Source organism: Idiotropiscis lumnitzeri, unplaced genomic scaffold, assembly GCF_059441095.1.
Source record: "Idiotropiscis lumnitzeri isolate Australia: NSW breed Sydney's pygmy pipehorse unplaced genomic scaffold, RoL_Ilum_1.0 HiC_scaffold_256, whole genome shotgun sequence".
NCBI classification, from domain to species: Eukaryota; Metazoa; Chordata; class Actinopteri; order Syngnathiformes; family Syngnathidae; genus Idiotropiscis; species Idiotropiscis lumnitzeri.
The window spans coordinates 150,001-165,000 of NW_028283794.1; the positions used below are offsets into that span (position 1 = coordinate 150,001).

General features: G+C 58.4%; 1 non-coding gene across 1 annotated transcript in view; it reads right to left on the reverse strand.

Moving 5' to 3' along the window:
• The window catches only part of LOC148314678 (18S ribosomal RNA), a 1,934-nt gene extending 1,527 nt beyond the window's left edge, over nt 1-407 (reverse strand). Inside the window, exon 1 of the ribosomal RNA XR_015841611.1 lies at nt 1-407. This exon is cut by the window's left edge and continues 1,527 nt beyond it. This is a non-coding gene — a ribosomal RNA (18S ribosomal RNA).
• Nucleotides 408-15,000: the final 14,593 nt, after the last annotated feature.

Below are 15,000 nucleotides of genomic sequence, written 5' to 3' on the forward strand. Positions count from 1 at the left end.
TTGATAGGGCAGACATTCGAATGAGACGTCGCCGCCGCGGGGGGGCCGGCGATCGGCTCGGGCGTTATCTAGAGTCACCAAAGGGGGGGCCGGGCCGGCGGCACCGCGGAGACCGACAGCCCGCCGGCTGTGAAAGCCGGCGGGCCCGCTGCACCGCGGCAAACCGAACCCGCGTGGGTTTTGGGTCTGATAAATGCGCGCGTCCCCGCGGAGACGGGTCGGCGCTCGTTTGCATGTATTAGCTCTAGAATTGCCACAGTTATCCAAGTAACGGTGGAGCGATCAAAGGAACCATAACTGATTTAATGAGCCATTCGCAGTTTCACTGTATCGGAACCGTGTGTACTTAGACTTGCATGGCTTAATCTTTGAGACAAGCATATGCTACTGGCAGGATCAACCAGGTAGCCCTCGCGTCCGGCGGTCTGTGTTTCTTGCATTGGAACCGGAGCTGAGCGGGGAGCCGGGCGCGGGGACCGGGCGGCGCCCGCGGGAGACGGCCTCCCGCGGGGTTACCCCCGGCGGCACCCCAGCCTCCCTCGTTTCTTTCATATTTATTTCGGACGTGGGCTACCGAAATTTCCGTTACGATTCAGCCCCCGTGCGCGGTGAGGAAGTCGGCTGGGCCTCGGTATGTACTCGGTCCGTAGAGGCCGCGTTACCGCGTGGCGGTCAGTCGCGGGAGGGAGCCGGAGCCGCCCGCACGCCCGCGACCGCAACACGCACTCGGAGGCGGCGTCTTCTGACAGACGCCGGTAGGGTTTGAGAAACATGCTTTTTCGGAAAGGACCGCTCGGCTGATGCGGGCCTGGGCTCCCGCGCCCCTCTCGTGGCGGGGCGGCGCGGGGTACCCGCGAGCGCGGCGGAACTCCCGTGTAGGACATCTCTGGGCCCGTGTGGCCAACGGGCACGCGACAGGGTCGTCTCGGTCTCGCGACGAAAGCGGTTTCGCGCTGGTTGGTGCGCTAGAGGTCGATCCGCAGGCCGAAGGAACCGTCCACCCGAACACCCCGGCGCGAGGCCGGGGCCGGCAGGGGCCCTCCGATGGCGGGTCATGCTTGCCAATCGGTCAGTGGTTGGTGTGGTGCAGTATATGTCAGGGTGTGGGTGCGAGATGGGCCGGGAGGACCGCTCCTCCAGCGTCGGACCCGAGTCATAGGAAGTGCCGTTTTGTCACAACCCCAGGGGTGGGGGGGTAACGGTAGGGAAGTGCCGGCCAACGCGCAGAGGTCGACCCGCAGGCCGAAGGAACCGTCCACCCGAACACCCCGGCGCGAGGCCGGGGCCGGCAGGGGCCCTCCGATGGCGGGTCATGATTGCCAATCGGTCAGTGGTTATGTGTGCTGCGGTGATGCGGTGCCGGCCAACGCTCAGAGGTCGACCCGCAGGCCGAAGGAACCGTCCACCCGAACACCCCGGCGCGAGGCCGGGGCCGGCAGGGGCCCTCCGATGGCGGGTCATGATTGCCAATCGGTCAGTGGTTATGTGTGTGCTGCGGTGCCGGCCAACGCTCAGAGGTCGACCCGCAGGCCGAAGGAACCGTCCACCCGAACACCCCGGCGCGAGGCCGGGGCCGGCAGGGGCCCTCCGATGGCGGGTCATGATTGCCAATCGGTCAGTGGTTGTGTGTGCTGCGGTGCCGGCCAACGCTCAGAGGTCGACCCGCAGGCCGAAGGAACCGTCCACCCGAACACCCCGGCGCGAGGCCGGGGCCGGCAGGGGCCCTCCGATGGCGGGTCATGATTGCCAATCGGTCAGTGGTTGTGTGTGTTGCGGTGGGGCCGGGAGGACCGCTCCTCCTGCGTCGGACCCGGGTCATGGGAAGTGCCGTGTGGCGGTGGTGGGGCCGGGAGGACCGCTCCTCCTGCGTCGGACCCGAGTCATGGGAAGTGCCGTGTGGCGGGGCCGGGAGGACCGCTCCTCCTGCGTCGGACCCGAGTCATAGGAAGTGCCGTGTGGCGGGGCCGGGAGGACCGCTCCTCCTGCGTCGGACCCGAGTCATAGGAAGTGCCGTGTGGCGGGGCCGGGAGGACCGCTCCTCCTGCGTCGGACCCGAGTCATAGGAAGTGCCGTGTGGCGGGGCCGGGAGGACCGCTCCTCCTGCGTCGGACCCGAGTCATAGGAAGTGCCGTGTTGCGCTGGTGGGGCCGTGCCCGCCAACAGCCTTCAGTGGTCGGATACCACGTTTGCAAGCTCCCCGCTGGAATGGGGACTTAGAAGAAATGAGGGGAAAATTCCCCCGGAGCTCCGTGCCTGAGGGCGGGCTGTGAGCCGCGCCGCGTCCGCCAACAGCCTTCCATGGTCGGACACCATTGTTCGCAAGTTGCCCGCTGGAATGGGCACATAGAAGAAATTTCGAGGATAACATCCACCAGAGCGCCAGGGCGGCCGTTATTGCAGTATGCGTCCGCCTGGCAGCTCTCTTCCGCGGGAACCATTGGGCAATTTCTTTCACGGAGGTGGACATAGAAGAATTTTTGTTTCTAAAAACGTGGTTCCTAAAAATGTGCCCCAGGTGTTTTGGAAAACCCGGGTAAACCTGGGAAGTAGGCAAATGACCCTCTGACTAGGGGTAAAAACGTTTGCCTACTGCAGCGCCCCTAATGCAATTCGGCGGAACTGCAACGCCCCTGGTCGCCTAAACGCTACCCCTGGTCGCCTAAACCTCACCCCTGGTCGCCTAAACCTCACCCCTGGTCGCCTAAAAGTCACCCCTGGTCGCCTAAATTGTCAACCCCTGGTCACCTAAATTGTCAACCCCTGGTCGCCTAAAGGGGACTTAGAAGAAATGAGGGGGCAAATTCCCCCGGAGCTCCGTGCCTGAGGGCGGGCTGTGAGCCGCGCCGCGTCCGCCAACAGCCTTCAGTGGTCGGATACAATGTATGAAAGTTCCCCGCTGGAAAGGGGACTTAGAAGAAATGAGGCAAATTTCCCCGGAGCTCCGTGCCTGAGGGCGGGCTGTGAGCCGCGCCGCGCCCGCCAACAGCCTTCAGTGGTCGGATACAATGTTTGAAAGTTCCCCGCTGGAAAGGGGACTTAGAAGAAATGAGGCAAATTTCCCCGGAGCTCCGTGCCTGAGGGCGGGCTGTGAGCCGCGCCGCGCCCGCCAACAGCCTTCAGTGGTCGGATACAATGTTTGAAAGGTCCCCGCTGGAAAGGGGACTTAGAAGAAATGAGCCAAATTTCCCCGGAGCTCCGTGCCTGAGGGCGGGCTGTGAGCCGCGCCGCGTCCGCCAACAGCCTTCAGTGGTCGGATACAATGTTTCAAAGTTCCCCGCTGGAAAGGGGACTTAGAAGAAATTTGTAAAAATTCACCCGGAGCTCCGTGCCTGAGGGCCGGCTATGAGCCGCGCCGTGCCCGCCAACAGCCTTCCACGGTCGGATACAATGTTTCAAAGTTCCCCGCTGGAAAGGGGACTTAGAAGGAATTTGTCAAATTCACCCGGAGCTCCGTGCCTGAGGGCCGGCTATGAGCCGCGCCGTGCCCGCCAACAGCCTTCCACGGTCGGATACAATGTTTCAAAGTTCCCCGCTGGAAAGGGGACTTAGAAGGAATTTGTCAAATTCACCCGGAGCTCCGTGCCTGAGGGCCGGCTATGAGCCGCGCCGTGCCCGCCAACAGCCTTCCACGGTCGGATACAATGTTTGAAAGTTCCCCGCTGGAAAGGGGACTTAGAAGAAATGAGGGGGAAATTCCCCCGGAGCTCCGTGCCTGAGGGCGGGCTGTGAGCCGCGCCGCGTCCGCCAACAGCCTTCCACGGTCGGATACAATGTTTCAAAGTTCCCCGCTGGAAAGGGGACTTAGAAGAAATTTGTAAAATTCACCCGGAGCTCCGTGCCCGAGGGCCGGCTATGAGCCGCGCCGCGCCCGCCAACAGCCTTCCTTTGGTCGGATACAATGTTTCAAAGTTCCCCGCTGGAAAGGGGACTTAGAAGAAATTTGTAAAATTCACCCGGAGCTCCGTGCCCGAGGGCCGGCTATGAGCCCCGCCGTGCCCGCCAACAGCCTTCCACGGTCGGATACAATGTTTCAAAGTTCCCCGCTGGAAAGGGGACTTAGAAGAAATTTGTAAAAATTCACCCGGAGCTCCGTGCCCGAGGGCCGGCTATGAGCCCCGCCGTGCCCGCCAACAGCCTTCCACGGTCGGATACAATGTTTCAAAGTTCCCCGCTGGAAAGGGGACTTAGAAGAAATTTGTAAAAATTCACCCGGAGCTCCGTGCCCGAGGGCCGGCTATGAGCCGCGCCGCGCCCGCCAACAGCCTTCCACGGTCGGATACAATGTTTCAAAGTTCCCCGCTGGAAAGGGGACTTAGAAGAAATTTGTGAAAATTCACCCGGAGCTCCGTGCCCGAGGGCCGGCTATGAGCCGCGCCGTGCCCGCCAACAGCCTTCCACGGTCGGATACAATGTTTCAAAGTTCCCCGCTGGAAAGGGGACTTAGAAGAAATTTGTAAAAATTCATCCGGAGCTCCGTGCCCGAGGGCCGGCTATGAGCCGCGCCGTGCCCGCCAACAGCCTTCCACGGTCGGATACAATGTTTCAAAGTTCCCCGCTGGAAAGGGGACTTAGAAGAAATTTGTGAAAATTCACCCGGAGCTCCGTGCCCGAGGGCCGGCTATGAGCCGCGCCGTGCCCGCCAACAGCCTTCCACGGTCGGATACAATGTTTCAAAGTTCCCCGCTGGAAAGGGGACTTAGAAGAAATTTGTAAAAATTCACCCGGAGCTCCGTGCCCGAGGGCCGGCTATGAGCCGCGCCGTGCCCGCCAACAGCCTTCCACGGTCGGATACAATGTTTCAAAGTTCCCCGCTGGAAAGGGGACTTAGAAGAAATTTGTGAAAATTCACCCGGAGCTCCGTGCCCGAGGGCCGGCTATGAGCCGCGCCGTGCCCGCCAACAGCCTTCCACGGTCGGATACAATGTTTCAAAGTTCCCCGCTGGAAAGGGGACTTAGAAGAAATTTGTGAAAATTCACCCGGAGCTCCGTGCCTGAGGGCCGGCTATGAGCCGCGCCGCGCCCGCCAACAGCCTTCAGTGGTCGGATACAATGTTTGAAAGTTCCCCGCTGGAAAGGGGACTTAGAAGAATTGAGTAAAATTCACCCGGAGCTCCGTGCCCGAGGGCCGGCTATGAGCCGCGCCGCGCCCGCCAACAGCCTTCCTTTGGTCGGATACAATGTTTCAAAGTTCCCCGCTGGAAAGGGGACTTAGAAGAAATTTGTGAAAATTCACCCGGAGCTCCGTGCCTGAGGGCCGGCTATGAGCCGCGCCGTGCCCGCCAACAGCCTTCCACGGTCGGATACAATGTTTCAAAGTTCCCCGCTGGAAAGGGGACTTAGAAGAAATTTGTGAAAATTCACCCGGAGCTCCGTGCCCGAGGGCCGGCTATGAGCCGCGCCGTGCCCGCCAACAGCCTTCCACGGTCGGATACAATGTTTCAAAGTTCCCCGCTGGAAAGGGGACTTAGAAGAAATTTGTAAAAATTCACCCGGAGCTCCGTGCCCGAGGGCCGGCTATGAGCCGCGCCGTGCCCGCCAACAGCCTTCCACGGTCGGATACAATGTTTCAAAGTTCCCCGCTGGAAAGGGGACTTAGAAGAAATTTGTAAAATTCACCCGGAGCTCCGTGCCCGAGGGCCGGCTATGAGCCGCGCCGTGCCCGCCAACAGCCTTCCACGGTCGGATACAATGTTTCAAAGTTCCCCGCTGGAAAGGGGACTTAGAAGAAATTTGTGAAAATTCACCCGGAGCTCCGTGCCTGAGGGCCGGCTATGAGCCGCGCCGTGCCCGCCAACAGCCTTCCACGGTCGGATACAATGTTTCAAAGTTCCCCGCTGGAAAGGGGACTTAGAAGAAATTTGTAAAATTCACCCGGAGCTCCGTGCCCGAGGGCCGGCTATGAGCCGCGCCGCGCCCGCCAACAGCCTTCCTTTGGTCGGATACAATGTTTCAAAGTTCCCCGCTGGAAAGGGGACTTAGAAGAAATTTGTAAAATTCACCCGGAGCTCCGTGCCCGAGGGCCGGCTATGAGCCCCGCCGTGCCCGCCAACAGCCTTCCACGGTCGGATACAATGTTTCAAAGTTCCCCGCTGGAAAGGGGACTTAGAAGAAATTTGTAAAAATTCACCCGGAGCTCCGTGCCCGAGGGCCGGCTATGAGCCCCGCCGTGCCCGCCAACAGCCTTCCACGGTCGGATACAATGTTTCAAAGTTCCCCGCTGGAAAGGGGACTTAGAAGAAATTTGTAAAAATTCACCCGGAGCTCCGTGCCCGAGGGCCGGCTATGAGCCGCGCCGCGCCCGCCAACAGCCTTCCACGGTCGGATACAATGTTTCAAAGTTCCCCGCTGGAAAGGGGACTTAGAAGAAATTTGTGAAAATTCACCCGGAGCTCCGTGCCCGAGGGCCGGCTATGAGCCGCGCCGTGCCCGCCAACAGCCTTCCACGGTCGGATACAATGTTTCAAAGTTCCCCGCTGGAAAGGGGACTTAGAAGAAATTTGTAAAAATTCATCCGGAGCTCCGTGCCCGAGGGCCGGCTATGAGCCGCGCCGTGCCCGCCAACAGCCTTCCACGGTCGGATACAATGTTTCAAAGTTCCCCGCTGGAAAGGGGACTTAGAAGAAATTTGTGAAAATTCACCCGGAGCTCCGTGCCCGAGGGCCGGCTATGAGCCGCGCCGTGCCCGCCAACAGCCTTCCACGGTCGGATACAATGTTTCAAAGTTCCCCGCTGGAAAGGGGACTTAGAAGAAATTTGTAAAAATTCACCCGGAGCTCCGTGCCCGAGGGCCGGCTATGAGCCGCGCCGTGCCCGCCAACAGCCTTCCACGGTCGGATACAATGTTTCAAAGTTCCCCGCTGGAAAGGGGACTTAGAAGAAATTTGTGAAAATTCACCCGGAGCTCCGTGCCCGAGGGCCGGCTATGAGCCGCGCCGTGCCCGCCAACAGCCTTCCACGGTCGGATACAATGTTTCAAAGTTCCCCGCTGGAAAGGGGACTTAGAAGAAATTTGTGAAAATTCACCCGGAGCTCCGTGCCTGAGGGCCGGCTATGAGCCGCGCCGCGCCCGCCAACAGCCTTCAGTGGTCGGATACAATGTTTGAAAGTTCCCCGCTGGAAAGGGGACTTAGAAGAATTGAGTAAAATTCACCCGGAGCTCCGTGCCCGAGGGCCGGCTATGAGCCGCGCCGCGCCCGCCAACAGCCTTCCTTTGGTCGGATACAATGTTTCAAAGTTCCCCGCTGGAAAGGGGACTTAGAAGAAATTTGTGAAAATTCACCCGGAGCTCCGTGCCTGAGGGCCGGCTATGAGCCGCGCCGTGCCCGCCAACAGCCTTCCACGGTCGGATACAATGTTTCAAAGTTCCCCGCTGGAAAGGGGACTTAGAAGAAATTTGTGAAAATTCACCCGGAGCTCCGTGCCCGAGGGCCGGCTATGAGCCGCGCCGTGCCCGCCAACAGCCTTCCACGGTCGGATACAATGTTTCAAAGTTCCCCGCTGGAAAGGGGACTTAGAAGAAATTTGTAAAAATTCACCCGGAGCTCCGTGCCCGAGGGCCGGCTATGAGCCGCGCCGTGCCCGCCAACAGCCTTCCACGGTCGGATACAATGTTTCAAAGTTCCCCGCTGGAAAGGGGACTTAGAAGAAATTTGTAAAATTCACCCGGAGCTCCGTGCCCGAGGGCCGGCTATGAGCCGCGCCGTGCCCGCCAACAGCCTTCCACGGTCGGATACAATGTTTCAAAGTTCCCCGCTGGAAAGGGGACTTAGAAGAAATTTGTGAAAATTCACCCGGAGCTCCGTGCCTGAGGGCCGGCTATGAGCCGCGCCGTGCCCGCCAACAGCCTTCCACGGTCGGATACAATGTTTCAAAGTTCCCCGCTGGAAAGGGGACTTAGAAGAAATTAGGCAACTTTCCCCGGAGCTCCATGCCTGAGTGCGGGCTGTTTGCCGCGCCGTGCCCGCCAACAGCCTTCAGTGGTCGGATACAATGTTTCAAAGTTCCCCGCTGGAAAGGGGACTTAGAAGAAATTATGAATATTTTTGTTTCTAAAAACGTGATCCCTGAAAATGTGCCCCAGGTGTTTTGGAAAACCCGGGTAAACCTGGGAAGTAGGCAAATGACCCTCTGACTAGGGGGGAAGAACGTTTGCCTACTGCAGCGCCCCTAATGCAATTCGGCGGAACTGCAACGCCCCTGGTCGCCTAAACGCTACCCCTGGTCGCCTAAAAGCTACCCCTGGTCGCCTAAAAGCTACCCCTGGTCGCCTAAACGCTACCCCTGGTCGCCTAAACGCTACCCCTGGTCGCCTAAACGCTACCCCTGGTCACCTAAACGCTACCCCTGGTCGCCTAAACGCTTCCCCTGGTCACCTAAACGCTACCCCTGGTCGCCTAAACGCTACCCCTGGTCGCCTAACTGACCCCTCGTGTGTGGGGATCAACGTTTGCCTACTAGGGCGTCCTCCGGCGGCCTCTCGGCAGTACTGCAGGCCCATTTTAGCCGAGCCCATTGAAATGAATGGGGGAATTTTATACGTTTTTGCCTTTTTTTTCCCCCCCTCGTTCTTTTTGTATTTATTCATTTATTTCAACTTTTACCGACTCAACCGCCCTCCGGCGTGCCCTCGGCGGTCCCGCAAGCCCAATTCGGCCGAGCCCATTGAAATGAATGGGGGAATTTTATACGTTTTTGCCTTTTTTCCCCCCCCCTCGTTCTTTTTGTATTTATTCATTTATTTCAACTTTTACCGACTCAACCGCCCTCCGGCGTGCCCTCGGCGGTCCCGCAAGCCCAATTCGGCCGAGCCCATTGAAATGAATGGGGGAATTTTATACGTTTTTGCCTTTTTTTTCCCCCCCTCGTTCTTTTTGTATTTATTCATTTATTTCAACTTTTACCGACTCAACCGCCCTCCGGCGTGCCCTCGGCGGTCCCGCAAGCCCAATTCGGCCGAGCCCATTGAAATGAATGGGGGAATTTTATACGTTTTTGCCTTTTTTTCCCCCCTCGTTCTTTTTGTATTTATTCATTTATTTCAACTTTTACCGACTCAACCGCCCTCCGGCGTGCCCTCGGCGGTCCCGCAAGCCCAATTCGGCCGAGCCCATTGAAATGAATGGGGGGATTTTATACGTTTTTGCCTTTTTTCCCCCCCTCGTTCTTTTTGTATTTATTCATTTATTTCAACTTTTACCGACTCAACCGCCCTCCGGCGTGCCCCCGGCGGTCCCGCAAGCCCAATTCGGCCGAACCCATTGAAATGAATGGGGGAATTTTATACGTTTTTGCCTTTTTTTTCCCCCCCTCGTTCTTTTTGTATTTATTCATTTATTTCAACTTTTACCGACTCAACCGCCCTCCGGCGTGCCCCCGGCGGTCCCGCAAGCCCAATTCGGCCGAACCCATTGAAATGAATGGGGGAATTTTATACGTTTTTGCCTTTTTTTTCCCCCCCTCGTTCTTTTTGTATTTATTCATTTATTTCAACTTTTACCGACTCAACCGCCCTCCGGCGTGCCCTCGGCGGTCCCGCAAGCCCAATTCGGCCGAGCCCATTGAAATGAATGGGGGGATTTTATACGTTTTTGCCTTTTTTCCCCCCCTCGTTCTTTTTGTATTTATTCATTTATTTCAACTTTTACCGACTCAACCGCCCTCCGGCGTGCCCTCGGCGGTCCCGCAAGCCCAATTCGGCCGAGCCCATTGAAATGAATGGGGGAATTTTATACGTTTTTGCCTTTTTTCCCCCCCCCCTCGTTCTTTTTGTATTTATTCATTTATTTCAACTTTTACCGACTCAACCGCCCTCCGGCGTGCCCTCGGCGGTCCCGCAAGCCCAATTCGGCCGAGCCCATTGAAATGAATGGGGGGATTTTATACGTTTTTGCCTTTTTTCCCCCCCTCGTTCTTTTTGTATTTATTCATTTATTTCAACTTTTACCGACTCAACCGCCCTCCGGCGTGCCCCCGGCGGTCCCGCAAGCCCAATTCGGCCGAACCCATTGAAATGAATGGGGGAATTTTATACGTTTTTGCCTTTTTTTTCCCCCCCTCGTTCTTTTTGTATTTATTCATTTATTTCAACTTTTACCGACTCAACCGCCCTCCGGCGTGCCCTCGGCGGTCCCGCAAGCCCAATTCGGCCGAGCCCATTGAAATGAATGGGGGGATTTTATACGTTTTTGCCTTTTTTCCCCCCCTCGTTCTTTTTGTATTTATTCATTTATTTCAACTTTTACCGACTCAACCGCCCTCCGGCGTGCCCTCGGCGGTCCCGCAAGCCCAATTCGGCCGAGCCCATTGAAATGAATGGGGGAATTTTATACGTTTTTGCCTTTTTTCCCCCCCCCCTCGTTCTTTTTGTATTTATTCATTTATTTCAACTTTTACCGACTCAACCGCCCTCCGGCGTGCCCTCGGCGGTCCCGCAAGCCCAATTCGGCCGAGCCCATTGAAATGAATGGGGGGATTTTATACGTTTTTGCCTTTTTTCCCCCCCTCGTTCTTTTTGTATTTATTCATTTATTTCAACTTTTACCGACTCAACCGCCCTCCGGCGTGCCCCCGGCGGTCCCGCAAGCCCAATTCGGCCGAACCCATTGAAATGAATGGGGGAATTTTATACGTTTTTGCCTTTTTTTTCCCCCCCTCGTTCTTTTTGTATTTATTCATTTATTTCAACTTTTACCGACTCAACCGCCCTCCGGCGTGCCCTCGGCGGTCCCGCAAGCCCAATTCGGCCGAGCCCATTGAAATGAATGGGGGGATTTTATACGTTTTTGCCTTTTTTCCCCCCCTCGTTCTTTTTGTATTTATTCATTTATTTCAACTTTTACCGACTCAACCGCCCTCCGGCGTGCCCTCGGCGGTCCCGCAAGCCCAATTCGGCCGAGCCCATTGAAATGAATGGGGGAATTTTATACGTTTTTGCCTTTTTTCCCCCCCCCTCGTTCTTTTTGTATTTATTCATTTATTTCAACTTTTACCGACTCAACCGCCCTCCGGCGTGCCCTCGGCGGTCCCGCAAGCCCAATTCGGCCGAGCCCATTGAAATGAATGGGGGGATTTTATACGTTTTTGCCTTTTTTCCCCCCCTCGTTCTTTTTGTATTTATTCATTTATTTCAACTTTTACCGACTCAACCGCCCTCCGGCGTGCCCTCGGCGGTCCCGCAAGCCCAATTCGGCCGAACCCATTGAAATGAATGGGGGAATTTTATACGTTTTTGCCTTTTTTTTCCCCCCCTCGTTCTTTTTGTATTTATTCATTTATTTCAACTTTTACCGACTCAACCGCCCTCCGGCGTGCCCTCGGCGGTCCCGCAAGCCCAATTCGGCCGAGCCCATTGAAATGAATGGGGGGATTTTATACGTTTTTGCCTTTTTTCCCCCCCTCGTTCTTTTTGTATTTATTCATTTATTTCAACTTTTACCGACTCAACCGCCCTCCGGCGTGCCCTCGGCGGTCCCGCAAGCCCAATTCGGCCGAGCCCATTGAAATGAATGGGGGAATTTTATACGTTTTTGCCTTTTTTCCCCCCCCCCTCGTTCTTTTTGTATTTATTCATTTATTTCAACTTTTACCGACTCAACCGCCCTCCGGCGTGCCCTCGGCGGTCCCGCAAGCCCAATTCGGCCGAGCCCATTGAAATGAATGGGGGAATTTTATACGTTTTTGCCTTTTTTTTCCCCCCCCTCGTCCTTTTTGTATTTATTCATTTATTTCAACTTTTACCGACTCAACCGCCCTCCGGCGTGCCCTCGGCGGTCCCGCAAGCCCAATTCGGCCGAGCCCATTGAAATGAATGGGGGAATTTTATACGTTTTTGCCTTTTTTTTTCCCCCCTCGTCCTTTTTGTATTTATTTACTTATTTCAACCTTTACCGACTTAGGGGCCGCTTTGCACCGCCTGTGCCCGGGGAAGGTGCTCCTATTCGGGCCAAGTGTGACACACGCCCGCCCTCCTCCTCCGGAGCTTCCATTAGGGTAGACTTAGGGGCCGCTTGGCACCGCCTGTGCCCGGGGAAGGTGCTCATATTCGGCTTCACTGTCAGGCAGCATGCACTCCTCCTCCGGAGCTTCCATTTGGGCAAACTTAGGGGCCGCTTGGCACCGCCCGTGCCCGGGGAAGGTGCTCCTATTCGGGCCAAGTGTGACACACGCCCGCACTCCTCCTCCGGAGCTTCCATTTGGGCAAACTTAGGGGCCGCTTGGCACCGCCTGTGCCCGGGGAAGGTGCTCATATTCGGCTTCACTGTCACACAGCATGCACTCCTCCTCCGGAGCTTCCATAAGGGCAAACTTAGGGGCCGCTTGGCACCGCCTGTGCCCGGGGAAGGTGCTCATATTCGGCTTCACTGTCACACAGCGTGCACTCCTCCTCCGGAGCTTCCATTTGGGCAAACTTAGGGGCCGCTTGGCACCGTCTGTGCCCGGGGAAGGTGCTCATATTCGGGCCAAGTGTGACACACGCCCGCACTCCTCCTCCGGAGCTTCCATGAGGGTAGACTTAGGGGCCGCTTGGCACCGCCTGTGCCCGGGGAAGGTGCTCATAGTCGGCTTCACTGTCAGGCAGCATGCACTCCTCCTCCGGAGCTTCCATTTGGGCAAACTTAGGGGCCGCTTGGCACCGTCTGTGCCCGGGGAAGGTGCTCATATTCGGGCCAAGTGTGACACACGCCCGCACTCCTCCTCCGGAGCTTCCATTTGGGCAAACTTAGGGGCCGCTTGGCACCGCCTGTGCCCGGGGAAGGTGCTCATATTCGGGCCAAGTGTGACACACGCCCGCACTCCTCCTCCGGAGCTTCCATTTGGGCAAACTTAGGGGCCGCTTGGCACCGCCTGTGCCCGGGGAAGGTGCTCATATTCGGGCCAAGTGTGACACACGCCCGCACTCCTCCTCCGGAGCTTCCATAAGGGTAGACTTAGGGGCCGCTTGGCACCGTCTGTGCCCGGGGAAGGTGCTCCTATTCGGCTTCACTGTCACACAGCATGCACTCCTCCTCCGGAGCTTCCATAAGGGCAAACTTAGGGGCCGCTTGGCACCGTCTGTGCCCGGGGAAGGTGCTCCTATTCGGCTTCACTGTCAGGCAGCATGCACTCCTCCTCCGGAGCTTCCATAAGGGTAGACTTAGGGGCCGCTTGGCACGGCCTGTGCCCGGGGAAGGTCCTCATATTCGGGCCAAGTGTGACACACGCCCGCCCTCCTCCTCCGGAGTTTCCATGAGGGTAAACTTAGGGGCCGCTTGGCACCGCCTGTGCCCGGGGAAGGTGCTCCTATTCGGGCCAAGTGTGACACACGCCCGCACTCCTCCTCCGGAGCTTCCATTTGGGCAAACTTAGGGGCCGCTTGGCACCGCCTGTGCCCGGGGAAGGTGCTCCTCTCCGGGCTAAGTGTGACACACGCCCGCACTCCTCCTCCGGAGCTTCCATAAGGGCAAACTTAGGGGCCGCTTGGCACCGCCTGTGCCCGGGGAAGGTGCTCCTCTCCGGGCTAAGTGTGACACACGCCCGCCCTCCTCCTCCGGAGCTTCCATGAGGGTAGACTTAGGGGCCGCTTGGCACCTCCCGTGCCCGGGGAAGGTGCTCCTATTCGGGCTAAGTGTGACAGACGCCGGCCTATTACCCCCGGAGCGATGGAGCTGGGGGCGCTCGCTCCCCGCCCGTGCCCGGGGAAGGTGCTCCTCTCCGGGCTAAGTGTGGCAGACGCCGGCCTATTACCCCCGGAGCGATGGAGCTGGGGGGCGCTCGCTCCCCGCCCGTGCCCGGGGAAGGTGCTCCTCTCCGGCCTAAGTGTGGCAGACGCCGGCCTATTACCCCCGGAGCGATGGAGCTGGGGGGCGCTCGCTCCCGGCCCGTGCCCGGGGAAGGTGCTCCTCTCCGGGCTAAGTGTGGCAGACGCCGGCCTATTACCCCCGGAGCGATGGAGCTGGGGGTGGGCGCTCGCTCCCTGCCTGTGCCCGGGGAAGGTGCTCCTCTCCAGCCCCAGGTCGCCTAACCCCCTTACCCCTGGTCACCTAAACCCCTTACCCCTGGTCGCCTAAACGTCTCACCCCTGGTCGCCTAAACCCCTTACCCCTGGTCACCTAAACCCCTTACCCCTGGTCGCCTAAGTGGCCCACCCCTGGTCACCTAAACGTCCCACCCCTGGTCACCTAAACGTCCCACCCCTGGTCGCCTAAACCCCTTACCCCTGGTCACCTAAACGGCCCACCCCTGGTCGCCTAAACCTGCCGCCCCTGGTCACCTAAGTGGCCCACCCCTGGTCGCCTAAGTGGCCCACCCCTGGTCGCCTAAGTGGCCCACCCCTGGTCGCCTAAGTGGCCCACCCCTGGTCGCCTAAGTGGCCCACCCCTGGTCACCTAAACGTCCAACCCCTGGTCGCACTTAGTGCAATTCGGCCCACCTCGCGTCCGGGAGGAGGCCATCCTCTTCGGCCTGACTTTCACGGACGCCGGCCTGTCTCCTCCGGAGCCTCCACGCGGTTGAACTTAGGGGCCACTCGGCCCACCTCGCGTCCGGGGGAAGGCCGTCCTCTTCGGCCTGACTTTCACGGACGCCGGCCTGTCTCCTCCGGAGCCTCCACGCGGTTGAACTTAGGGGCCACTCGGCCCACCTCGCGTCCGGGGGGAGGCCATCCTCTTCGGCCTGACTTTCACGGATGCCGGCCTGTCTCCTCCGGAGCCTCCACGCGGTTGAACTTAGGGGCCACTCGGCCCACCTCGCGTCCGGGGGAAGGCCGTCCTCTTCGGCCTGACTTTCACCAACGCCGGCCCCCAGTCTCCTGTTGGACTTAGTGCAAATTCTTACTCACGCCCTTACCCCTGGTCACCTAACCAGGGGCAGGTCCCCCGCACCTCGCGTCCGGGAGAAGGCCGTCCTCTTCGGCCTGACTTTCACGAACGCCGGGCCGTCCCCGACGGAGCATCCACGCGGTTGAACTTGAGGGCCACTCGGCCCAACTTGTGTCCGGGAGAAGGCCGTCCTCTTCGGCCTGAC